The sequence below is a fragment of the Aquarana catesbeiana genome, linkage group LG05 (genome assembly GCF_042186555.1).
Source record: "Aquarana catesbeiana isolate 2022-GZ linkage group LG05, ASM4218655v1, whole genome shotgun sequence".
Lineage (NCBI taxonomy): Eukaryota > Metazoa > Chordata > Amphibia > Anura > Ranidae > Aquarana > Aquarana catesbeiana.
The window spans coordinates 575,279,060-575,291,653 of NC_133328.1; the positions used below are offsets into that span (position 1 = coordinate 575,279,060).

A 12,594-nucleotide genomic window follows, 5' to 3' on the forward strand; every position below is an offset into this window, starting at 1 on the left:
GAGGGTCTCCCAAGATGCCATCGCATTTTGAGAGACCCGAACCTGGAACCGGTTACAATTATAAAAGTTACAGTTACAAAAAAAAGTGTAAAAAAACAAAAAAAACACAAAAAAATATATAAAATAAAAAAAAAATAGTTGTCTTTCATTGTTCTCTCTCTCTATTCTCTCTCTAGTGTTCTGCTCTTTTTTACTGTATTCTATTCTGCAATGTTTTATTGTTATTATGTTTTATCATGTTTGCTTTTCAGGTATGCAATTTTTTATACTTTACCGTTTACTGTGTTTTATTGTTAACCATTTTTTTGTCTTCAGGTACGCAATTCACGACTTTGAGTGGTTATACCAGAATGATGCCTGCAGGTTTAGGTATAATCTTGGTATCATTCTTTTTAGCCAGCGGTCGGCTTTCATGTAAAAGCAATCCTAGCGGCTAATTAGCCTCTAGACTGCTTTTACAAGCAGTGGGAGGGAATGCCCCCCCACCATCTTTCGTGTTTTTCTTTGGCTCTCCTGTCTCAACAGGGAACCTGAGAATGCAGCCGGGGATTCAGCCAGCTGACCATAGAGCTGATCAGAGACCAGAGTGGCTCCAAACATCTCTATGGCCTAAGAAACCGGAAGCTACGAGCATTTTATGACTTAGATTTCGCCGGATGTAAACAGCGCCATTGGGAAATTGGGAAAGCATTTTATCACACCGATCTTGGTGTGGTCAGATGCTTTGAGGGCAGAGGAGAGATCTAGGGTCTAATAGACTCCAATTTTTTCAAAAAAGAGTACCTGTCACTACCTATTGCTATCATAGGGGATATTTACATTCCCTGAGATAACAATAAAAATGATTAAAAAAAAAAATGAAAGGAACAGTTTAAAAATAAGATAAAAAAGCAAAAAAAATAATAAAGGAAAAAAAAAGAGCACCCCTGTCCCCCCCCCCCCGCTCTCGCGCTAAGGCGAACGCAAGCGTCGGTCTGGCGTCAAATGTAAACAGCAATTGCACCATGCATGTGAGGTATCACCGCGAAGGTCAGATCGAGGGTAGTAATTTTAGCAGTAGACCTCCTCTGTAAATCTAAAGTGGTAACCTGTAAAGGCTTTTAAAGGCTTTTAAAAATGTATTTATTTTGTTGCCACTGCACGTTTGTGCGCAATTTTAAAGCATGTCATGTTTGGTATCCATGTACTTGGCCTAAGATCATCTTTTTTATTTCATCAAACACTTGGGCAATATAGTGTGTTTTAGTGCATTCAAATTTTAAAAAGTGTGTTTTTTCCCAAAAAAATCGCCGCGCAAATACTGTGTGAAAAAAAAATGAAACACCCACCATTTTAATCTGTAGGGCATTTGCTTAAAAGAAATATATAATGTTTGGGGGTTCAAAGTAATTTTCTTAATATTCTAAATAATTTTTTCATGTAAACAAAAAGTGTCAGAAAGGGCTTTGTCTTCAAGTGGTTAAAAGAGTGGGTGATGTGTGACATAAGCTTCTAAATGTTGTGCATAAAATGCCAGGACAGTTCAAACCCCCCCAAATGACCCCATTTTGGAAAGTAGACACCCCAAGCTATTTGCTGAGAGGCATGTCGAGTCCATGGAATATTTTATATTGTGACACAAGTTGCGGGAAAAAGACAATTTTTTTTTTTTTTTTTTTTGCACAAAGTTGTCACTAAATGATATATTGCTCAAACATGCCATGGGAATATGTGAAATTACACCCCAAAATACATTCTGTTGCTTTTCCTGAGTACGGGGATACCACATGTGCGAGACTTTTTGGCAGCCTAGCCGCGCACGGGACCCCGAAAACCAAGCACCGCCTTCAGGCTTTCTAAGGGCGTAAATTTTTGATTTCACTCTTCACTGCCTGTCACAGTTTCGGAGGCCATAAAATGCCCAGATGGCACAAAACCCCCTCAAATGACCCCATTTTGGAAAGTAGACACCCCAAGCTATTTGCTGAGAGGTATAGTGAGTATTTTGCAGACCTCACTTTTTGTCACAAAGTTTTGAAAATTGAAAGAAGAAAAAAAAATTTTTTTTCTTGTCTTTCTTCATTTTCAAAAACAAATGAGAGCTGCAAAATACTCACCATGCCTCTCAGCAAATAGCTTGGGGTGTCTACTTTCCAAAATGGGGTCATTTGGGGGGGTTTTGTGCCACCTGGGCATTCCATGGCCTCCGAAACTGTGATAGGCAGTGAAGAGTGAAATAAAAAATTTACACCCTTAGAAATCCTGAAGGCGGTGATTGGTTTTTGGGGCCCCGTACGCGGTTAGGCTCCCAAAAAGTCCCACACATGTGGTATCCCCATACTCAGGAGAAGCAGCTAAATGTATTTTGGGGTGCAATTCCACATATGCCCATGGCCTGTGTGAGCAATATATCATTTAGTGACAACTTTGTGCAAAAAAAAAAAAAAGTGTCACTTTCCCGCAACTTGTGTCAAAATATAAAATATTCCATGGACTCAACATGCCTCTCAGCAAATAGCTTGGGGTGTCTACTTATATATCATTTAGTGACAACTTTTTGTAATTTTTTTTTTTTGTCATTATTCAATCACTTGGGACAAAAAAAATTAATATTCAATGGGCTCAACATGCCTCTTAGCAATTTCCTTGGGGTGTCTACTTTCCAAAATGGGGTCATTTGGGGGGGGGGTTTGTACTGCCCTGCCATTTTAGCACCTCAGGAAATGACATAGGCAGTCATAAACTAAAAGCTGTGTAAATTCCAGAAAATGTACCCTAGTTTGTAGACGCTATAACTTTTGCACAAACCAATATATATACGCTTATTGACATTTTTTTTTACCAAAGACATGTGGCCGAATACATTTTGGCCTAAATGTATGACTAAAATTGAGTTTATTGGATTTTTTTTTTTATAACAAAAAGTAGAAAATGTCATTTTTTTTTCCAAAATTTTCGGTCTTTTTCCGTTTATATCGCAAAAAATAAAAACCGCAGAGGTGATCAAATAACATCAAAAGAAAGCTCTATTTGTGGGAAGAAAAGGACGCAAATTTCATTTGGGTACAGCATTGCATGACCGCGCAATTAGCAGTTAAAGCGACGCAGTGCCAAATTGTAAAAAGTGCTCTGGTCAGGAAGGGGGTAAATCCTTCCGGGGCTGAAGTGGTTAAAGCATTGCACCCACAATCAGCAGATTGAAGTGTAAGGCTCCTGCAGACTGTCTTTGTAGCTGTCTGCCTGTACCTCTGATATGGACACGCAGTTACTGAATGACAGGAAGATTAATGAACTACCAGAGCGTTCATCAGTGCCCTGGTAGTTCATTGAGAACTACAAGCTGTCACCGCAATGGATTATGGTAATTGTAGTTCATCCACAGAACTCTGAATGAATGACGTGGCCTTGTGAGGATGAATCGTGACCACAAGTGTGGGGAGAAGATCCCTGGCCCAATGTCACAGAAGGGGAGAGGGGAGGTAGATGCTGAACAAGTTAAACCTTAAATATAGGTAAAACATGCAACCCTTTAACTCTCAAGTTCATGGTTTAAAATCATTTTCCTGTACGATATCTTCTGTGTTCTCCAGTTTCTTAGCTATACATGTATGTATAGCTAAAAACATTTTTTTTTCTAGAGTAGAAAATTGTTAAAACCCCTGTTTTATTTATTTCATGTTCGGGTGATTTCCCTTCACTTCCTGTCCTGAATACACAAGAGACGGCGAGGGGAATTTTCCACTGGTTAGTGGTCACTGGAACAGGTGTCCCCGTTGGAAGATTTCCCCTCACTTTTAGTGAACACTCTAAAATGTAGAAATCTTGATACTGTTCTGGTCAATAGGTCTGCGCTGCAACAGCGCGTCAAACACGGCCAATATATAAAAGTTATGCCCCGTACACACGGTCGGACTTTGTTCGGACATTCCGACAACAAAATCCTAGGATTTTTTCCAACGGATGTTGGCTCAAACTTGTCTTGCATACACACGGTCACACAAAGTTGTCGGAAAATCCGATCGTTTTAAACGCGGTGACGTAAAACACGTATGTCGGGACTATAAACGGGGCAGTGGCCAATAGCTTTCATCTCTTTATTTATTCTGAGCATGCATGGCACTTTGTCCGTCGGATTTGTGTACACACGATCGGAATTTCCGACAACGGATTTTGTTGTCGGAAAATTTTATCTCCTGCTCTCCAACTTTGTGTGTCGGAAAATCCGATGGAAAATGTCTGATGGAGCCCACACACGGTCGGAATTTCCGACAACACGATCCGATCGGACATTTTCCATCAGAAAATCCGACCGTGTGTACGGGGCATTAGGGTGCTTGTGCGCTACTCAAAGTGTATAACGATTAAAATATGTGAGTGTGTGTAAATCAATATGTATAAAGCTGCTGAACTTCTGAAGTGTCACCAACACCAAATGATAAATTATAACAGTTAAGTGAAGCAGCGCTATATAAAAACACTCAAAAATGACCAATAAATACAACAAGATATTAACCAGTTGACATCAGCGCTATAGCCTAATGACAGCTACAGCGCGGACCTGAATTCCCAGGAGGCCGTCATATGACGGCCTCCCCTGTGCACGCGCCCTGCAGGGCGAGCGTGGAGCGTGCTGTGATCACCAAGTCACTGAGACTCGGGTGATCACTGATCCGAGTAAGGGGCCGGTCCCGGCCCCCTACCATGTGATCAGCTGTCAGCCAATGACAGCTGATCACATGATCAAAACAAAAGCTCTGTGATCGTTTTTTTTTCTCCTCGCGCTGACAGTGCGAGGAGAAAAAAAAAGCCGATCACCGGCTCATCAGCAAGGGACATCGGTCCCGAAGAGGAAGAGGCAATAATGCCTCATATGTGCCACCTGCCATTGCCACCTGACAGTGCCCACCAGTGCCACCTATCAATGCCCACAAGTGCCACCAATCAATGCCCACAAGTGCCACCTATCAATGCCCATCAGTGGTGCCAATCAGTGCCACCTAGCAGTGCTGCCTATCAGTGTAACGGATAAGTGCCCATTATTGCCACCCATCAGTGCCCATCACTGCCACCCATCAGTGCCACCTCATCAGCATACATCAATGAAGGAGAAAAATTACCTTTTTTTAAATTTTATAACAAAAAAAATTTTTTTTTTTTTAAATTCGGACTTTTTACATTTTTTAAACAAAAAATAAAAACCGCAAAGATGATCAAATACCACCAAAAGAAAGCTCTATTTGTGGGGAAAAAATGCTAAAAATTTCATTTGGGTACAGCGTTGTATGACCGCGCAATTGTCATTCAAAGTATTTCAGCGCTGAAAGCTGAAAATTGGTCTGGATAGGAGGGGGGTTTAAGTGCCCAGTAAGCAAGTGGTTAAAGTGCTAAATAAACTTAGTATGAAGTGCCAATAATATTGTATTATTATAGGATCAAAGTGCAACTGTGTAATAAATGGTAGTTCAAAAACTGTGAATATAATTTTATAAATAATTCACAGTCTCTTCAGTTGTGCAAATTAGTGCAAAAAGGAGGGGGAGTAGAAGAAAAAGGTGTCCATGTGCAAAAACGGGATTGAATGTGACAATGACTTGCAGATCCCTTAAAATGATCCACACCCAGTGTGCTTCTAGCCTCTCACCTCCAAGGTAGACCCCAATGGGTCTAGTCAGGCATCCAGATACTTGTGGTAAGCTGTGTCTCCTTCCTCTCTGTTGTAGATCTTTCAGCTGGACAGGGAACAACTGCAGCTTTCCACGGCTCCCTTCCTGTGTGGTCTGCGCCCTATGATAACCTTGCTCCAATACTCCTCCAGATCCGAGATATCAAGCATAGGGTAGCAAAAACTCCACAGTGTACCGTGTTTCCCCGAAAATAAGACAAGCGCTATTTTCCAGGAGTGCTGCAATATAAGCCCTACCCCGAAAATAAGCCCTAGTTCGGTGCGGCGCCGCTTAGCGCTCAGCTGATCTCATCTTCTCTCAGCGGGGATTCTCGGCCCCCCTCCCCGCATTGCTCAGAGCAGGAAAGACAGCTTGGGGCGGGCCATGGAAGCGCCGAGCAGGGCTCAGCTGATCTCCTCTTCTCTTGGGTGTCAGCGGGGGATCTCGGCCCCCCTCCCTCTGCAGTGCTCAGAGCGGTGGAAGACAGCTCAGGCAGGCTATGGAAGAAGGTATTTGCACTGTTGCATTGCAGACCTTTTGCATTATGTGATCTTGTGATAAAGGGGATTCTGTCATTTTGCAACCACTGTAAAGATAGCACATTGCATGGCAAGCCCTACCCCGAAAATAAGCCCTAGTGTGTTTGTTTTTGGCTGACAAAATTTAATATAAGACCCGGGCTTATTTTCGGGGAAACACAGTAGTAGTTTAAAAATATGGTATATTTATTAATATATATATATATATATTTAATAAATATACCATATTTTTAAGCTACTACACTATGGAGTTTTTGCACAGCTGAAGAGACTGAATTATTTATGAAATTCTATGCAGTTTTTGAACTACCGTTTATTGCACAGTTACACTATGATCCTATATTAATAATAATATTATTGGCTCTTTATATTATGTTTATTTAGCACTTTAATATCTTGCTGTATTTATTGGTCATTTTTGAGTGTTTTTATATAGCCCTGCTATATAAAACACGGTCAATGCTGCACATCATTCGCAAAATAAATAACTAAAGCATTCATGATGCAGCAGCATTGTGTCCTTTACACCCGATGGTGGCTGCTTATCCACACTCTGAAAAGCGATCCTTCTCAAAGAATGGAGAAGTGTGAGCTTGGCCTAACCTCGCTGTAACCGCTAGTCATGCCGCAGTATCTGCCGTAGAGGGATGGGACTTGGTGTGACTGACCATGATGCAGCTTGGTGGGAGTGACTGGAGGCAATGCTGAAAAAGGCTGACAACATTGTGTGGAACTGAAACCGCTGCATACAATGTTGTAACTCTAACAGGAAGTGAGGTCAGCATAATGAAACCGGCTCAATAGGTATGTTTAGTGCTAACACTTTGGGTAAAAGTAGAAAGCACCTCTTCGTTCATTAAAGTGAAGTCATCTTAGTTGGATTTCGATTTTTGACTGTACTTGCACTTTTAGAAGTTTGCTTTTTATTGTACCAAAGTTACCCTTTGCCAGCTGACAGATTCCAGGGGAGCAGATAGTCTATTTTCCCCCAGAAGAGCTCCAACAAGGGGATATAATGTAAAGAGACTGATTTATTGCCCCATTCTTCAAAATCACAGCTCTTGTTCAGCAGCTGGTCCTCTAACCTGTGCCTTTACTCCCCTATCCATATGTACAGACAGGTGCACCCTTAAGGCCTCGTTCAAAGGGGGCATACTACAGTGTATGCCTGTGTGAGGGCTGTGCTTACCCACACAGGTCTTCAGGCAGTCCCATTGATGTCAATTGGGACACTGCCGCTGCTTCCAATTTGATATCCATGCGGGTGCACAAGCCTGAATGCACACCGTCAGTTTGGGAGCACTGGCTGTGTGGCTGCTGCTTTCCAGTTGACATCAGTGGGGATGCATGGCACGCCTGTGCATCCACATGTGGGTAAACGTGGCCCCCGTGTGGGCATACACTGTAGTACACCCCATGTGAATGACGTGAATATGTCTTCTAGTACAAGTATAAAGTGATTCAGTATTTCCTATAGGCAGTGGCGTCACTAGGGTTGGTGTCACCCGGTGCGGTAAAAAATGGTGTCACCCCCCCTCCAGCATTAAGCCAGGCTAGTGCATTGATGTGGCTCTCCCCCCTTAACCTGCCACAGTGGTTGGAACCGGGATGTGAGGGATCAGGGGATAATTGGAGCCGGGATGGGATCGGAGGGGAATGAATGGAGCCAGGATGGGATCTGAGGGGATGGATGGAGCCGGGATAGATGGAGCCGGGATGGGATCGGAGGGGGTGGATGGAGCTGGGATGCATGGAGCCGGGATGGGATCAGAGGGGGTGGATGGAGCCGGGATGGGATCGGAGGGGTTGATGGAGCCAGGATAGGATCAGAGGGGATGGATGGAGCCGGGATGGGATTGGAGGGGTTGATGGAGCCAGGATAGAATCAGAGGGGATGGATGGAGTCGGGATGGGATTAGAGGGGAATGGATGGAGCCGGGATGGGATTGGAGGGGGTGAATGGAGCTGGGATGGGATCGGAGGAGTGGATGGAGCCAGGATAGGATCGGAGGGGATGGATGGAGCTGGGATGGGATTGGAGGGGAATGGATGGAGCCGGGATAGGATCAGAGGGGATGGATGGAGCTGGGTTGGGATCGGAGGGGATAGATGGAGCCGGGATGGGATCAGAGGGGATGGATGGAGCCGGGATAGGATCGGGGGGGATGGAAGGAGCCAGGATGGATGGAGCCAGGATGGGATTGGTGGGGGTGGATGGAGCCAGGATGGGATCGAAGGGGGTGGATGGAGCTGGGATAGGATCCTATGCTTTGCTGTAACGCTGTGTCTGTTTTTTGTTTAGATGCCACATCTGTAGCCGAGGCTCGTCATAATCCCAGTATTGGGGAAGGAAGCGTAGGAGGAATGACCGGCAGCTTGAGCGCCAGCGGAAGTCACATGGATAGGATTGGTGCAATCCGGGACAACCTGAGCGAAACCGCCAGTACCATGGCATTGGCCGGTGCCAGCATCACCGGCAGCCTTTCAGGAAGCGCCATGGTCAATTGTTTTAATCAGTAAAGTACAGTTCATCTTCCTCACACCTGCTGCTTGTGGACAACTAAGGAAAATAAAGCGTTTTGCTTCTGTTACTAGATATTTGTTGAGTTTTCTATACAAACTGTCTTCTGTGTTAGCTAAAGATTTATTGGAAGCATTTATCTTCAATATATAAAGAGGCTACAAATCCTAAATAAATGAATAAAACTCTACAAGACACAACAGATGTCCATAAAAAATGTGTGGAACATCCAACTGAATAAATCATCCACGTGCTTCTTCAAATTAACACGACAGTAATGCCCCGTACACACGGTCGGACTTTGTTCGGATATTCTGACAACAAAATCCTAGGATTTTTTCCGACGGATGTTGGCTCAAACTTGTCTTGCATACACACGGTCACACAAAGTTGTCGGAAAATCCGATCGTTCTGAACGCGATGACGTAAAACACGTACGTCGGGACTATAAACGAGGCAGTGGCCAATAGCTTTCATCTCTTTATTTATTCTGAGCATGCGTGGCACTTTGTCCGTCGGATTTGTGTACACACGATCGGAATTTCCGACAACGGATTTTGTTGTCGGAAAATTTTATATCCTGCTCTCAAACTTTGTGTGTCGGAAAATCTGATGGAAAATGTGTGATGGAGCCTACACACGGTCGGAATTTTCGACAACAAGGTCCTATCACACATTTGCCATCGGAAAATCCGACCGTGTGTACGGGGCATAACACTGGGAAAAAAAACATCCTCTGTGGATGTGGTACAAACGTCGCCTGAAGGACGACTTGCATCTTTAAAAAAAAAAAAAAAAAAAAAGTACCATACATAGGCGGCATGAAACCACTCAGAAGGTGGACCTTGAGTCCCCCCTATTCCTACCGCAGCCTTTCTCCCACTTTTTACATTTCCCCCCCCGGTCGGTGGGTAGGAAGCGAGGCTTCTGTACTCCTTTCTAAGAGTTTAGGTAAAGGAATGACCCAATGATCATAATGTTATCTCTCACTCACTAGCAACAAGTCAGGTTTGTTGTTTCTTGCATGAGAGACTTTTGTAGCCTTGCACTTGCATCTCCTGCTGTCGTTATGGGCGAGGTTTGTTTCAAGGCTACTCACAACAAATAATTTCCTACTTTGCATTCCATCTGATATCACCTTGCAGTTTAATTTGCTAAACATCACATCAGGGGCGGATCCAGAGTATAGTCTCGGGAGGGGCACTGCCAGAAAATATATTTTTTTGGGGTACATCTATCGGGGAAATGGCTGGTGTTGGCGCTTCAATCATCACGGCACCATGGTTGTTATGGTGTCAGGATGATTGAAGCGCATTATTACTATTATTACATTGTTATAAAAAATTAAATAGTTTAAGTCACCATAATGCAGAATCAGTGGGAGCCCCGAGTGTGTCACTTGTCACGTCACCTGTCACCAGATGCATATTGTCACTTGCCACGTCGCCTGCCACATGTTGCGGATTGTCACTTGCCACGTCGCCTGTCACCAGATGCAGATTGTCACTTGCCACGTCGCCTGCCACGTTGCGGGTTGTCACTTGCCATGTCACTTGCCACGTCGCCTGCCACGTGTTGCGGATTGTCACTTGCCATGGCGCCTGTCACCAGATGCAGATTGTCACTTGCCACGTCGCCTGCCACATGTTGCGGATTGTCACTTGCCACGTCGCCTGTCACCAGATGCAGATTGTCACTTGCCACGTTGCCTGCCACACGTTGCGGATTGTCACTTGCCACGTCGCCTGTCACCAGATGCAGATTGTCACTTGCCATGTCGCCTGCCACGTTGCGGATTGTCACTTGCCATGTCACTTGCCACGTCGCCTGCCACATGTTGCGGATTGTCACTTGCCATGTCGCCTGTCACCAGATGCAGATTGTCACTTGCTACCTGCTAAGGTGGTCTCTTGTGTCCCAGAGACAGGCAGCAGAGAGATGATGTAATCTCTCTGCTGCCGCAGCTGCTGCATGGTGGGGGGGAACTGCAGGATGCAGGGCGGGCGCCGGGCGGTGAGAGATGATGTCATCTCTCTGCTCCCCCGCCCGCCTGCTCCCTGATTAGCCAGCAGCCCGCTCACAAACACATCGAGCAGCACATGTCAGCGGCGGCTCTCTCTCTCTCTCACCTATGGAGCCGCCCGGCGGCTCTTTTACTCACGGAGCCGCCCAGCGGCTCTCTCAGTCATGGAGCCGCCTGGCAGATCTTTTACTCACGGAGCCGCCCAGCGGCTCTTTTACTTACGGAGCCGCCCAGCGGCTCTCTCTCTCACTCATGGAGCCGCCCGGCGGCTCCCTCACCTATGGAGCCGCCCGGCGGGCTCTCTCACCGTGACAGTCACTCACCTGCATTTCTCGGAGGGGGCAATTGCCCCGTTGCCCCCCCCCCCGATCCGCCCCTGCATCACATACAGTAGAAAGTATTGGTTCTGGCACATTTGGATTCTTTGAAGATAACATGCTATTATCTGTCATTCTCATTGAATTGACTGGAGATCTCTTATGAAAACATAGATTTGCTGTAGAGTAAGATGGACTGCCGAGATTCAAACTGTGTATGGGCAGGCTGAATGTACCAAGTTGATCGATTAACTTGGGTACAACCAGCATGCCAGGTTTTACCTGTTATCGTCTCTAGTGGCTGCTCCGCCGAGTGCAGACAACGGCTTGGCAGGAGGGATTCTCACATCAACACTGTCTGCAACCCGTGATTGCAGGAAAGAAATTCCCTCAGTGTATGGCTGGCCTAAGACAGGCCGTATATTATGCAATTTTCTTTCCTTCCACCACGGGTAGAAGGAAAGAAAATTGCTTGATTTCATATCACCACAGTCAGTGTTGATGGGGAATGCCTCCTGCAGTGCTATGGTGTTCTGCTGGTGGGGAGCCTTACCTGCCAGCAGAACACAATGATTAATGATGCCAGCTATAGCCAGCAGCACTATTCATTCAGGAAAAACCCAACAAGCTGGTTGTACACAAGTTGATTGATAGATCGACTTGTGTACAGCCACGATTCCCATACATGGATCGAAATTCAGATGGTCCCTGCTAAACTGGACGAATTTAGATCCGGCTTAAAGCTGACATTCACCTATAACAACTTGATAAAAAATAAAGTTCTTTAGCAAGGAACATACATTCCACATTAATAATTATGCTACCAAAAGTAGTGTGTTCTATATGTTGCCTCCAGCATTGTTCCTGCTGCTTCTTGCTGGAATCTGCCATTCTGCTGAAGCCCAGAGCCCCAGAACAGCAGTAAATCTTTAGCGCCGGTTCACATTAGAAGCGGCACGACTTGCAGGTCGCCTCACCGAGGCGACCTGCACACGACTGCCACAGGGACTTGCAAGACGACTTCTGTATAGAAGTCTATGCAAGTCGCCCCCAAAGTAGTACAGGAACCTTTCTTCTAAGTCGGAGCGACTTGCGTCGCTCCGATTAGAACGGTTCCATTGTACAGAACGGGAGGCGACTTGTCAGGCGGCTAGGTCGCCTGACAAGTCGCCCCCGTGTGAACCGGCTCTGAGGCTGTCAGCAGATCGGCAGCTTTGTTTTTGAGGCAGTACTGAAAAATGGAGAGCAGCTGAGCATGTGCAGAGAAGGGTGAGACTGTGTATTACTGGAATTTAAACCGTATAGGCACTTATTTTTAATCTTTTACATAGAGATACCTGTAAAATGGGCCAGCACTAATGCCGCGTACACACGGTCGGACTTTTCGTCTACAAAAGTCCGACAGCCTGTCCGACAGACTTCCGGCGGACTTTCGGCGGACTTGCAGCAGACTTTCTAACGAACGGACTTGCCTACACACGACCACACAAAAGTCCGACGGATTCGTACGTGATGACGTACACCGGACTAAAATAAGGAAGTTCATAGCCAG

The 12,594-nt window shown here is 45.3% G+C and overlaps 1 long non-coding RNA gene across 1 annotated transcript in view; it reads left to right on the forward strand.

Annotated features, from left to right (window-relative positions):
* LOC141146149 (uncharacterized) overlaps window positions 1-8,775 on the forward strand; it is an 88,437-nt gene extending 79,662 nt beyond the window's left edge. The window contains exon 3 of the long non-coding RNA XR_012244731.1: window positions 8,484-8,775. This is a non-coding gene — a long non-coding RNA (uncharacterized lncRNA). The remainder of the gene's footprint in view (window positions 1-8,483) is intronic.
* The last annotated feature ends 3,819 nt before the right edge of the window (window positions 8,776-12,594 follow it).